This window comes from Bidens hawaiensis, unplaced genomic scaffold (assembly GCF_021521415.1).
Source record: "Bidens hawaiensis isolate Kalapana, Puna unplaced genomic scaffold, B.hawaiensis_p1.1 tig00000458_1, whole genome shotgun sequence".
Lineage (NCBI taxonomy): Eukaryota > Viridiplantae > Streptophyta > Magnoliopsida > Asterales > Asteraceae > Bidens > Bidens hawaiensis.
In genome coordinates this window covers 4,672,462-4,686,312 of record NW_027491030.1, presented here as the reverse complement: position 1 = coordinate 4,686,312, position 13,851 = coordinate 4,672,462, and the positions used below count along the sequence as shown (strand labels likewise).

The 13,851-nt window shown below is 34.0% G+C and overlaps 1 pseudogene across 1 annotated transcript; it reads left to right on the top strand.

Annotated features, from left to right (window-relative positions):
- The first annotated feature begins 1,774 nt into the window (after nt 1-1,774).
- Nucleotides 1,775-13,151, top strand: LOC143625977 (alpha-isocomene synthase-like; annotated as a pseudogene). Its single transcript, XR_013152351.1, has 8 exons — nt 1,775-1,885; nt 4,398-4,518; nt 5,414-5,683; nt 6,216-6,597; nt 8,106-8,331; nt 9,085-9,223; nt 11,942-12,190; nt 12,819-13,151. The product of XR_013152351.1 is annotated as an alpha-isocomene synthase-like (transcript).
- Nucleotides 13,152-13,851: the final 700 nt, after the last annotated feature.

Below are 13,851 nucleotides of genomic sequence, written 5' to 3'. Positions count from 1 at the left end.
ATTAGTGCATATTTTTGGAAATTGATTGAAATTTGCTAGTTTTTTATGGTGTCTAAGAGTAAAAAGGATGTATTAAAGTAATTTGAAAAAACAATTCTACCAGGATCTTGTTTATGATTGAGTTTTAATACGCTTTGTTGGTTTTTTCAAAAAGCTATTTTGAACAGCCATAATTTATGCTTTTTAAAAACCAATTTTTTAACCATTTTAAAAATGCTAAAATGAGAGATTTTTGTGATTGTCAAACATTTTTTAACTTATTTTTTTTTTGAAAAATCCAATAAACCAATAATTTGTTTTCAAACTCGATCTCAAACGTGCTATGATATCTTTTACTCCTCTATCCCACATTGAAAATTCAGAACACTATAAGTGAATACCTAAATTCAACTAGCGTTCTTCGTTTTTGAATTAGTTTTTATCGAGTTACATATATGTACCTTAATAACATATATAAATGTGAATTATTGTTGAGTTGCATTATACGTAAACCAACGTGTTTTTCGTGTTACAACATAGCTGAAGGTTAATCTTGACGTGCCCCCAGGCCCGAGGGATAGGCCAAAGGCGTCTCAATCACTTTATAGGCAAAAAGAAGGTAAAAAGTTCAAGCCTCACCCCCCCCCCCTTTTTTTTTTCAAAATATGAAATTAACTAATAAGATTTTATGTGGGAGGTTGTTAGATGAAATTGTTTTGGTATGTGTTATAATAAAGATAAAACATTTTTAATTGTTGAACCAAACTGGGCTTTAACCAAATCTAAACGGGTTATTCGTGAATTCAACAATTTGTAGAACTTATGACCGAGTTTGTTATTTGGTTTTGATTACAGTTTGTTTTGGTTTAACCATTTAATTTTAAATGAATAACACCCTTGATCCTGTAAGTATGTGATGTATTAGAAAGCTTGTAAGAGAGAGTCCAATGAATGAGGAGATTGATGGGATTTACTTCAGTTGATTGATCATTTTAATCTCTATTTTTTTCTTTTAAAGAAGAATTTAAGTGCTATTAGGTGAAAAACTTGTTGGGAATTTTATTAACTCTTTTACTAACTTATGTTTAGTTATTTTTAAATTATATTTTTTCTGTTCTTACATAATTGTTTCTAATGGATTTTGCTACGAATTTTTTAATTATTTAAAAAAATTTTAATATTTCAATTTAGCTACCGTGTGTTTTGCTATCTTTTTTTATGAGAAAATTCCAATTTGCCTCCCTGTGATATATCGACGGAAGATGGATTGACCACTGAAAAAGAATTTGCGCATTATGTAACAATGTATTTGTTAATTTTGTAATACGAGCCCCTGGTTGAGTGTATTGAGCCCCTTGTTGTGGGTACTTTAGTAATTAGACAAATAATAATAATAATAATATCTAATAGTAATAATAACAATAACAGTAATAATAATATTACTAGAGCAGCTAATCATCATCATTATCATCTCAACCATCATCATCATCTTCTCAACTCTCTCATCCCTCCCCCGTCGCCACCGTCGCCATTGTCGTCCATCGGAAAACTTCCCACCACCAAACCCATAGGTTTTATACAAGAATTTGAACAAAAAAAGCATAGATGATCTAAGGTGTGGATGATATTTGAAAATAAATATGGTGATGCCACTTTAGTGAGCAAGAATGGTAGCACATGGTGTTTGGTGAGTAGTGATGTGATGATGGAGGTTGAAAATGTGAAAAGGGTCGGAATCCGATTTTCCAGCAGCCGGTGGCAAGAATCCAATTTTCCGGCAGAGAGGCATGAGAGGATGGCGACTGTAATGTTTAATGACCGGAACACGATTTTCGGCGGCGGTGACGGCGATGTCGACGGGTTGCGGGTGAAGAAGATGGGCGGTGGCTATGAAGATGAAGATATGGTGTGGCGAAGGATGGTGGTGACAGCGGTGGTGATGGGTTGTGGGTGAAGAAGATGAAGATGAATGATAAAGATGAAGATATGAGTTTTTGTTTGAATGATGATGTTAATTTATGTATTTGTATACGATTATGGGTTAGGGTTCTTAGACGGATATGTTATTCTTGATTTTTTGGGTTTGTGTTTGTGTTAGAGTTCTTGATTTTCTGGGTTTATGTTTTTGATGTGTTTGAATGTTAATGATGAAAATGAAGATGAAAGGTATAATAGTCATTTAACCAATTATTAACCACTGCAGGGAGCATTCTGATCATAATAAACACTACAGGAAGCCAAAAAAAGCCCGCCCAGTAAACACATGTGCACGCAAAATGCGCAAATTTTTTTCAGTGGTCAATCCATCTCTTGCCGATATATCACAGGGAGGCAAATTGGAATTTTCTCTTTTTTGATTTTGCAACGAATTTATTTAAATACAATTTCAACATTTTTATTAGTAATTTAATGTTTGGTTACATTTCTTTTCAAACTATTTATTTGTTTCCATACAAATTTTGAGAAGTACATTGTACGTGCATTTAATGTGAAAAACCCACCAATGATCGGTCAACTTTAACTTTAAATGTTATTTAAAATATCATAGTACTAAAAATTAAAAATCTCCTATCTTTAGTCCAAGGGTAGTGGGGTTTGATCCACTCCCAAGTGATTCAATATATTTACGACACGTAGGCGCTGATGTGGCACAAGATCAAGCCCTAGAGGGTGTAGTGAGGCTTGATTGATCCACCCCCAAGTTTTTGATCCACCCCATGCCCAATGGCTCTTTCGAGCCCCGTGACCGGCTCGTCCCGGCCGTCAGCACCACCGTTCATGCAAACGTGGTAATGGTGTGCGTGACTGCCACGTCGTTTGCGCCCAACTACCCTCAGCTCTAGAGATTTTCTTTTTCTTTTAAAAGTGTGTTTATTATTCATATGTTTTTCACATTTACAAAGTTTTTCACATTGATTGAACTATGGATGCGATCGGGACCGTACCGGTACCGAATCAGTATCGATTTTTTAGTCTCGGTACCAGTACGGGACCGGGACCGGTATTTCCCGAATTTTTACCTTCAATACCGGTACCGTACCGGTACCGAACCGAATACTTTGGTACCGGTACCAAGAATTCGCAATTTTCGGGATCGGAATTTTCGGGACCGGTGGGTACCGGTACGGTCCCGATCTCATCCCTAGTTCAATCAATGTGAAAAACTTTGTAAATGTGAAAAACATATGAATAATAAACACAGTTTTAAAAGAAACAAAAAATCTCGAGAGCTGAGGGTAGTAGGGCGCGGACGACGTGGCAGCCACGCACACCATTACCACGTTTGCGTGAATGGGGGCGTGGACGGCCAGGACGAGCCGGTCCACGGGGCTCGAAAGAGCCGTTGGCATGGGGTGAATCAAAAGCTTGGGGGTGGATCAATCAAGCCCCACTACGCCCTCTAGGGCTTGATCCAGGGGCTTGATCATGTGCCACGTCAGCGCCTACGTGTCGTAAATATATTGGATTACTTGGAGGGTGGATCAAGCCCCACTACCCTTAGACTGAAGATAGGAGGTTTTTAAATTTTAGTATTGTGATAGTTTTAATCATTTAAAGTTAAAGTTGACCGATCATTGGTGAGTTATTTTATTGTACTTAGTTTTTCAAGTTTGTTATGAATTTGGTTCGAAATAGAATATCTGTAGCAAAAGCTAGGACTGACTTTTTTCGTAGCATTAATCAATAATCATAGCAAACACCTGTTTTCATAGTAATGAATCAGAAAATTTTTATTAAACAAACAAATCTAGACCTAAAAGTGTATGTGTGTTTGTGTATATAGTTAAGAGAAAAGAATAATTCTTAAAAAAGTAAACTATAGTTTTCGTTCCTATGGTTTGTTCAAATTTGTGATTTTATTCCAATAGTTTTAAATCTGCGATTTTCATCCCCGTGGTTTCATTTCACTTGCAATTAAGCCCGACACCACTAACGATGTTAAGTATGGTCGTTAAATCCATCAGCGTGCCCCTCACGTGAGCGGCAGTTTTGTCTTTTTTCTCCTCAAATAAACCCCAACTCTAATTCGCAAGCCCCCTCGTGTGAAGGGTTGAGGTGTATTTGGGAAAAAAGGTCAAAATTGTCCATCACGTGAGGGGCACACTGATGGGTTTAACGATCAGACTTAACGGAGTTAGTGGGGTTGGGTTTAATTGCAAGTTAAATGAACCTATAAGAACGAAAATCACAGATTTAGAACTACTAGATAAAACCACATATTTAAACAAACCACATATATGAAAACCACAATTTACTCATCTTCTTAAAATTATACAATCTATCCTTTAAAAGTGACGGCAAAATAGTTATTTTTGCACAAAGTTCCGACAATTTTAACACCAGTAAGTGGAAAGCATGTATTACAACTTTTAAAATAAAAGATACCTTTTTAATTAAATTAGTTATTTTAGTGCTAGGATATATACAATTGCAATTTGATATATACAAAGGATGAAAAGGTAATTTACTCTAAGCGCCCCCTTGCTACATTTCCTCCCAGTGTTTGGGGAGATCAATTTCTCGTCTATGAAGAGGTGCGTAAATACCTTCACAAACTGCGTATGAGAACTCACTTGAGCTGTGATAACTCAAAAGCGCTCTAGTTAACAATACTAGAAAATATATATATACATATATATATATATATATTTCACATGTATTATAAGTAAATTACATCTAGAAAAACAAAAAATAAAATATATGTGTACTAAATAGGTATAACGTACGTTTACATATTCCTTAAACCTATGTCCGAAGTCGATCCATGTGTGTGTATAGGTAGGGGCGATCCTTTCTTTGGGCCAAACCGGGCCGCGGCCCCACCATCTTTTTCGTTTAGTAGTGTATTTTTACCGAAAATATCCCAAAAAAGTTATATTTATTAAGTCCAGCCTAGCCATGTTATTTGAGTCCGACTCATCCAAATTATTTTAGTCCGGACCAGCAATGAAAGGTTAAAAAATAAAGCTCAGTTACAACTTACAAATGAATTATTTTGTTGAATAGCCTACTAACCCTAATAGTTGAGTTGTGATTCTTTTTCAAGTGCTCATTCTTCTTGCATTTTGTTTTTTTATAATATTTATTTCTTTTGTATAAGAACGGTAATTTGAATGACTGAATTGGTATTCTAGTTGAATGATTGGATATAAAGTTTTTATTGTTTGACCCGACCCGAACCAGATTGCCGACCCGAAATATAGAAGTAGGGGAAAAAAAATTTTTGCCTCTCCATACTAGATTTTTAAGATCCGCAACTATGTATAGGCCAGGTAATTTTCATACAAAGGACGCTTAAGGTACGAAGCGTATAAAGTCTTAATACAAGTTACATAAATTTTTGTTGCGTAATTATTTTTACGTGTTGCGTAACTTTCTGTGCCTAATTAGCTAACATTTATGCATTATTTATGCTCACAAATGAAGCAACAAGATGAAGCTAGTGTTAGAAAGGTGGTTAAAGAGCTCATAGAAGAAGTGAGGAAAGAAATGTTGCGAGCTTTGAACATCCCTACAGACCATACCAGTTTCTTAATTAAACTGGCTGATGAAGTTGAACGCCTAGGCATTGACTATTACTTTGAGAAAGAGATTAATCAAGCGTTGCAACACTTTTATGATGCCTACGGTGACAATTGGAATGGCGGTGCTACTTGTGTCTGGTTTCGAATCATGAGACAGCATGGATTTTTTGTTTCAAGTGGTTAGTTATATTAGCGTGCGTAAATTAAGCTTATTTACCAGCGAAAATGACAAATATTTTACTGGTCAAAGAAAACAAAATGTCTATTTGACTAACTTTTCTCAAAATTTCTACCCTAAATCTGGTGGACCCTCTTAATAACTATGACCTGACAATAATTTCAAGCCACAAAATTTTGCCACGCGTAAAAAATTTTGGCATTAGAAAAAAAAAACGTCGGGAGACGAGATAAATCCCATCAGAAGACGAAGAGAATCTCGTTAGACACCAAATAAATCTCATTGGTTCGATTTTTTTTTTCCAAAAGATCTGAGTGTCTCGATGGGATATCGACATGTGGCGTGACCTGGTTGGTTGAAAATCTAGTCAGGTAAGTAGGCACGTACATCGACTGAATTTGGGTGGACGTTTTGAGAAAACATGTTCAAATGGAGAAAATGTTTAATATTAACCAGTCAAATGGACATTTTGGTCGTTTCCATATTTATCATGATCCAAAAGAAGCTAATTACATCTCGTATAAATGTAACAGATATTTTCAACACCTACAAGGGCAAAGATGGGGCTTTTAAGGAGCCACTAGAGAATGATGTTGAGAGTTTACTTGAGTTTTATGAAGCAACATATCTAAGGGTTTCGGGCGAAATCATATTAGATGAAGCTCTTGCATTCACAAGACGTCGTCTTGATGATATTTCAAAAGATCCTTCATTGAGCAACTCTATCATTTCTAATCGAATACAAGAAGCGCTAAAGCAACCATTGCATAAAAGGGTGCCTAGACTCGAGGCTTTGCGCTACATACCATTTTATGAACAACAAACTTCTCATAACAAGTCTTTACCAAAGCTTGCAAAGTTAGGGTTCAACCTACTTCCGTCACTACATAAGAAAGAGCTCAGCCAAATTTAAAAGTATGCGTATATACGTTTCTTCAATTATTATAATCAAACATGAGATGCGTATCTTGTTCCTAGCTTGATCTTTGTATCAAACTATGAATACGAGTGTAGAGAACATAAGGTAACGGATTAATCAAAAGTTTATGAATTATTCTTGGTGACGGATTAGGATTTGGAATCACCTATACATACATACATACATACATACATACAATGACCGTTATTATTGGCGATTAGTGTTGCTAGCAATCTTAATTAACTCCCAATTGAAGTTAAATCACGTCATCGAACCACCAATGATATCCGGTTACAGGTTAAATACAAATATTATAAATAAATCTACCTATACTAATAAAAGAAAATAATTCTGAACACATGACATTATGAGGTTAAGTCTTACTATTAAATTTCCGCCCAAATCACTTCTCTTCTATTGATGAAAAAAATTATTCCGGTTCTAAATATTGTATTGATAATATACTGTATTAATTGGTCAACCTTCATTGATTGAAAAATTAATGCCATAAATTATATTGTAAACATACTTTATATAAAAAAAATATTAATATAATAATTATGTGCCATAAAGATATTTTCTTTAAAATTAATATTTTTAAAATATTAATGCCACTAATATTTTATTTTTTAGACATTTTCATATTAAAGAAAATTATAATAATTTTTTTTTATTTTAACAATAAATATTCAATGTTTAATAAGTCTTAAAAATCATTGACAAATTTTCTATTTTTTATATTTAATATAAGACTATTGTGATAGTTGAAAAACAGTGTGTTTATAATTGGACATCATGAAAGTTGTCTGAAAAGAATAATCTGGTGTCTTTAGGGTTTAGTCGTCGTACGTTAACCTTCCCATATATATATATATATATATATATATATATATATATTGTAAGATTCCTAAAAGAACCATTTGAAAATTGAGAACTTTGAGAACCATTTTGGATTATTAAAAAAACCTTTAAAAAATTTATAAAACAAAAAAAAAACAAAAATTTTAATAAAGTAAAAGAACCAAAATTCTTATATTTCATTCCGGTTTCATAAAAAAAACTTCGTATTATACACATGTGTATAATTTCATTTAATCTCTAGTTACGTAATTTACACATATGTACATTATCATTTACCTTAAGTTGTACATATGTGTATAATAAGAAAACATAAATATGTACATAAATGTTTTCTTTATCGGGTACCCGAAAACATTTATGTACACATATGTATACATATGTGTACATATGTATAATTTAGCAAAACCGAGACTTTTTTTTATGAAACCGGGATGATAAATAAGAATTTTGGTTTTTTTACTTTTTTTTTATTTTTGCGTTTTCTTGTTTTATGATTTTTTCTATTTTTGGGTTTTTTGTGGTCCAAAATGGTTCTTAAAGTTCTAAATTTCAAAATAGTTCTCACATGATCCTGATCCTCTCTCTATATATATAATATGAAAATATCACACATATAGATCTGGACATGTTTAACTTGTTGTAGGTGGTGGAAAGGCTTTGAGGTCCCAACTCCCAACCAATTTACCCTATGCCAGAAATAGATTAGTTGAATGCTACTTTTGGTCATCATGCGTGTATGTTGAGCCTCAATATTCTGAATCTAGAATGTTCTTAGCTAAAGTTCTCTCAATGGAAACACTTCTTGATGACACTTATGATGCATATGGTACTTTGGAAGAACTTGAGATCTTTACAGAAGCCCTTAAAAGGTATAAGAACCAACATGCAGCTTAATTGACTCCATCAAAACAGAATATATACAACTTATAGGGTCAATTTATTCTAAAAAGAGGAACAAAAAAAAGAAGGATGAGAAGAATTTTTAACCACATAAAAAAAGCTCTTAAAAAAATTATAAATAAATAAATAAACTATAACTCAAAATATAATTAAAAAACAAAAAAAGTAAAAACATAAAAATGGTTCCACCGTCTTTCTCGTTCTCAAAAAAAAAACAATGGTAAGTGAAAAAAGTCGTTGAGTCTTTTTGTTTATCATTGTGTTTTATGCTTATTTTCGTCATTGATTGTGTCTTTTTTTCTTGACATCGTGTCCTTTTTTCTTTATATTGTGTTATATTACTCAACATTGTGTTATATTTTGTTCGGCATTGTGTTATATTTTGCGATCTTTTATGTCTTTTTTTAGTTATAATTATGTCTTTTGTTCATTTTCGTCATTGTGTCTTTGATCACACCATTGTGTCTTTTCGTCAATTTTTTCTCATATTTAAAAAAAATTGAACGAGAATGATGGTGGAAACATTTTAGTTTTTTTTATTTGTTCCATTTTTTATTTATATTTTTTGTTATTTTTTTTGAATTTATTTTTAAGGGGTTTTTTTGTGTGGTCAAAAATCTTTCTCACAATTCGCATTTTTGTCTCCATTTGTATTCTAACTTTACGCACAACTTATATACCGAATTTTCAAGTAATATATCACACATAAATGTTTCTTATAGGTGGTCAATCACAAGCTTGGATGGTTTACCGAATAATATGCAACTTATATACCGAATGCTCCTAGATATGTATGGAGATATGGAAAAGATCTTGATGAAGATGGGAAAAGCTCATCATCTAAACTATATTAGAGAAGCAGTAAGTTTCCAACACATTCCAATCATAACGGTATCTTTTTGTAAGTCTGGGAGAGTTGTTTTGTTTTCAACTGACAATATGCATTTCTGTAAAGGGTCATGCCATAGCCACACCACTCCTATCGGATTTCACACTATCAAATGGTCCGCCACAAAATACTCAGACAACCGTTTTTACCCAAAAAAAGAGTCATATTTGAACAACTTTGAAAGTTATTGGTCAGAATGGCCGCTTGGCCAAAACTCAGACAGTTGTTCCATTGGTCAAATTTTTGGTTAAAACGGCTAGCCGACCTCTATCCGGATGGCCATTTGAAACCGTATGAGATTATATGTCAGATAGTGTGTGTATATATAGCATACCCCTTCCTTCAATCTTTTAGTTAATTAGACAACAACAAAAAATGAGTTAAATTAGAAAATGTGATTTTTGTGTAATGTTGCCATTTAGATTGAACATTTGTATATGCAATTTTAATGTTTTATCTAGAGAAATTTGTGGTAATCAAAGAACTCACAATAATTGGTGATTTACAGGAAAGTTAATAACAATAAGAAGAGAACAATAATTTATATTGAATGAAAAAATATTATGAACGAATTGAGTTTTACAACAATCAGAGGGTCCTATTTATAGTTGCTGAAACAGTTATATCAGACGGTTTTTATCAACAACCGTTATAAACCCTAACTACCTTAACGGGCCTAGTTATAACAATTACAAATCTGGCCCTTTTACTAATAATAATTACATAATAAACTATTAACTTATATCCTAAGTATTAATGTGATTAATACTTCATTGTCCCCCTTAATCATATAATACTTACGTCTTCAATGGATCTTCACTTGGATGCCCTTCTCTTCTTGAAACCGGGTGGAACAGTAGAGGTTCCCGGTTCTTCTTCTTTCATGCCATTTGTCTTCAATATATCATAACACCATTCAATACCTTCAAGGTAGAGGAGATAGACATATTTTACTTCATACTTCATAGTTACTTCGCATCCAATATCCATTGCAATGTAGCTCCAAGCGTTGTTGATAGTTGCTTCCACATATCCTCCATTCAGCAATGTCATCATATATAGATCATAAAGATCTATTTCAGTACCATCACTCAGGTACGGTGGAATGGGTCTTTCAAAGTAAGATTTTAGGTGTACCCTATGATACCATTCCACAAGATCATTAAATGCAGATCTGAATTCGTCATTGTACGTGTAAACAAGGTTATATATATGCAAGGTATTGAGGACGGTCATGCAATCATTCAAAGATGATATGCTCGGGTGATTGGGGACAGCTTGTTCACTGTTCCGGGTTTGCCTTAACTGCAAATCTAGGGCTGCATAATATTCTCTCAACGATGCTCCTCTTTCCTTCTTAATTGAGCCCGGCCCGTTCGAGTTCTCTACTTGCATGTTGTCATAATTATCCCATCCAATGTGACATATATTTCCCTCAACTTCCACCTTGAATCTTTGTTTAATCAAATGTTCCAAGCTTAACACATTCTTGCCTAAGCTTGGAATGTAATACACTCCTTTTATCAATGTATTTCTCCAATTCAGATTTACCATTACATCTCCTATAAGTCACTGTTTTTCTTTTCTCGGTTGGTATTAACCCCAAAACCTTCTTTCATCCATATAAACAAAGCCTGATTACCACACATATGATTGTGATAATAGGTGTTCATAACCCAAACATTCTCCCATGTTTCATGATCAGTTCCAGAAACCAAAAACTCTTTTGGTTTCGTTTAATTCAAAACGCCTTGTGTTTTGGTACTGATCAGATGGGCAATCAAACGAAAAGTGCCCTGATTTGTTACACTTATAACAATTCAAAAATACCTTTTCAGTTTGGATAGAGGGTTCTGGCTCATAATGAATCTGTTTTCCAGCAGCCTTCATCCCTTTAAACTTTTTCCTTAATCGCTTTGCTTGTTGCTTCGTCAACCTTCTCCCATTCTTGTAGAGAAGACGATCATCACCATCTGTTAAACCTTCAAACCGTGCTTCAAATTCTTTCTTCAATTTGACATTCTCATCTATGTCTTCTGCAGTACGTGATGCGACAGACACCCCTCCTGGGTGACTAACATGGCTTTCCTCATAACCATCATCGGCCCTCATATAGCCGGAATTGTGGACACTCGCTTGTCCAGATTCCATCTCCTGGGAATCACAGATCGCTTCTTCACGTTTCATTCTACGGGCATAGGTTTTGATTTGAACACTTCCTTGTTCCTCTTTCATTCTTCTGAGATCACTCATAATCTCAATTTCTTCACGGGAATTCATCTGGTTATTGATTGCGATTTCTTCTTTGATTGGATCGTTTCGAGACTTCAACAGGGCTCTGATACCAATTGTTGGTAATCAAAGAACTCACAATAATTGGTGATTTACGGGAACGTTAATAACAATAAGAAGAGAACAATAATCTATATTGAATGGAAATATATTATGAACGAATTGAGTTTTACAACAATCAGAGGGTACTATTTATAGTTGCTGAAACAGTTATATCAGACGGTTTTTATCAACAACCGTCATAAACCCTAACTACCTTAACGGCCTGGTTATAACAATTACAAATCTGGCCCTTTTACTAATAATAATTACATAATAAACTATTAACTTATATCCTAAGTATTAATGTGATTAATACTTCATTATGGATTTTGTTGCATGTAATTATCCATTTACAGATGATGGAATACGTTGGATGTTACATGAAAGAAGCTAGATGGACAAATAATGGATACATACCAACAATGGAGTAGCGTAAAGAAGTTACCACTGTTAGTAGTGGATATAAATATACTCTAATAGCAAGCTTTGCTGCCATGGGTGATGTAATCACAGATGAAACATTCAAATGGGCTCTCACTATGCCTCCCCTTGCTAAAGCTTGTTGCGTGCTTTGTCGGGTCATGGATGATATTGTCACTCACAAGGTACGCTTCGTATCTTAGCAATGCTAAAATATGTTTTATTTGCAACACAACCTGATAAACCTTAGATGTTACTCATTTTGTACATAGAACTTAGTTGTATATCATCCTTGTTCTCACTATTACAAAAGGGGTAAAAGCCGACAGAAAACGTCGAAGAGTTGCGACGCAATACCACTGTTGGAAGTAATTTCGGACTCCAAGTCACAAGTTGGTGAACTTGAGGGACCAATATTGACAAGTATGTCATAGTGGTCATGTTTCCTAATTGTATTCTAATTATAATCGGTAATTTCTTGTCTAGCAAGTTAGGTTAGTCTATATAAACCAATATATGGTTTGACATTATATATTATATGGTGTGAGGTGTGACCAAGTTATGGTTTATCTAGAGACATACACGAGATGTAACCGAGTTATGGTTCATCTAGATGCAACCGAGTTAGGGTTCATCAAGAGTCAAACCGAGTTAGGGTTTGATAGTTTGTAATCAGTTTTTTGAGTTAGATTTTCTGATTAGTAAACAAGAGTTATTTGTTTACATCGTGTTTGATTATCGATCTGGGACTTTTATGTTAATGTAAAACTTTAGGAATTACTGATTTTCTTAAGATTTGAAAAAAAACATTAGGAGGAGCAAGAAAGAATGCATGTGGCCTCTGGCATGCAGTGCTACATGAAGGAACATGATGTCAGTGAGCAACATATTTATAATTTGTTCAATGAGAAAGTTGAAGAAGCTTGGAAAGAAATGAATCTAGAGTCCCTGAAGTGTAAAGATGTAGCAATGCCTGTAATTATGCGGGTGATTAATTTGGCACGTACCATGGATGTCCTCTATAAGAATAAGGACCATTTCACACATGTTGATGAAGAACTCATAAATCACATCAAGTCGCTTGTCGCGGATCCTATCGTGATATGAGTTCAGCATGTCCTTAATGAGCCATCATAATATGTTCCATATACTTGGAACTTGGAAGATGGTCATGATAATTTATTTAATTAAGATATTTGGTTGATTATGTATGCCAATAAATATAAGTCAAGTTCTTTGGCATATGATGGTTCACTTGTCATCGTTAGGTGATTAATATTGGAGTGTACGTGTGCTTTTAACTTTCTGTTTGTATGTCAAGGGTTGAGTAATAAATTTAAGACAAAATTACAAATTTTGTCCTTTAAACAAAGCCAATTTACGGTTCATGTCCTTTATTTAGTTTCTTTGCAGGCTTTTAACTTTTTTTTTTCTACACGTTATGTCCTTTACGCTAACTGGGTTAGAAAAACTCAGTTAAATACCCTCACATGAGGCGCACGTGAGAGCTTTTTTAACGATATATATCATGTGTTAGTTATCCTGACGCATTGATTAATGAAATTTATAAAATACATTATATAAAATTGCATGGGTCAACGGTTTTGTAAAAGCCCATATAAAGTTTTACAATGTTGTTTGATTTCGAGTAATGTGTTGTTTAGTTAAAATTGCAGCGAATCCAACAGTTTAAATTTCGTTAACGGTAGTAGTTCAGTTATGATATGTGGCAACAAGTTGAGAAGATTCATTGCTATTTTTGGCCTTAGACGACTATGATTTTTTTCAGAAAATCTTTGTAGATTTGGTAACATATCAGGTGGCCTTCTTTGTCGTTGACTTGCGT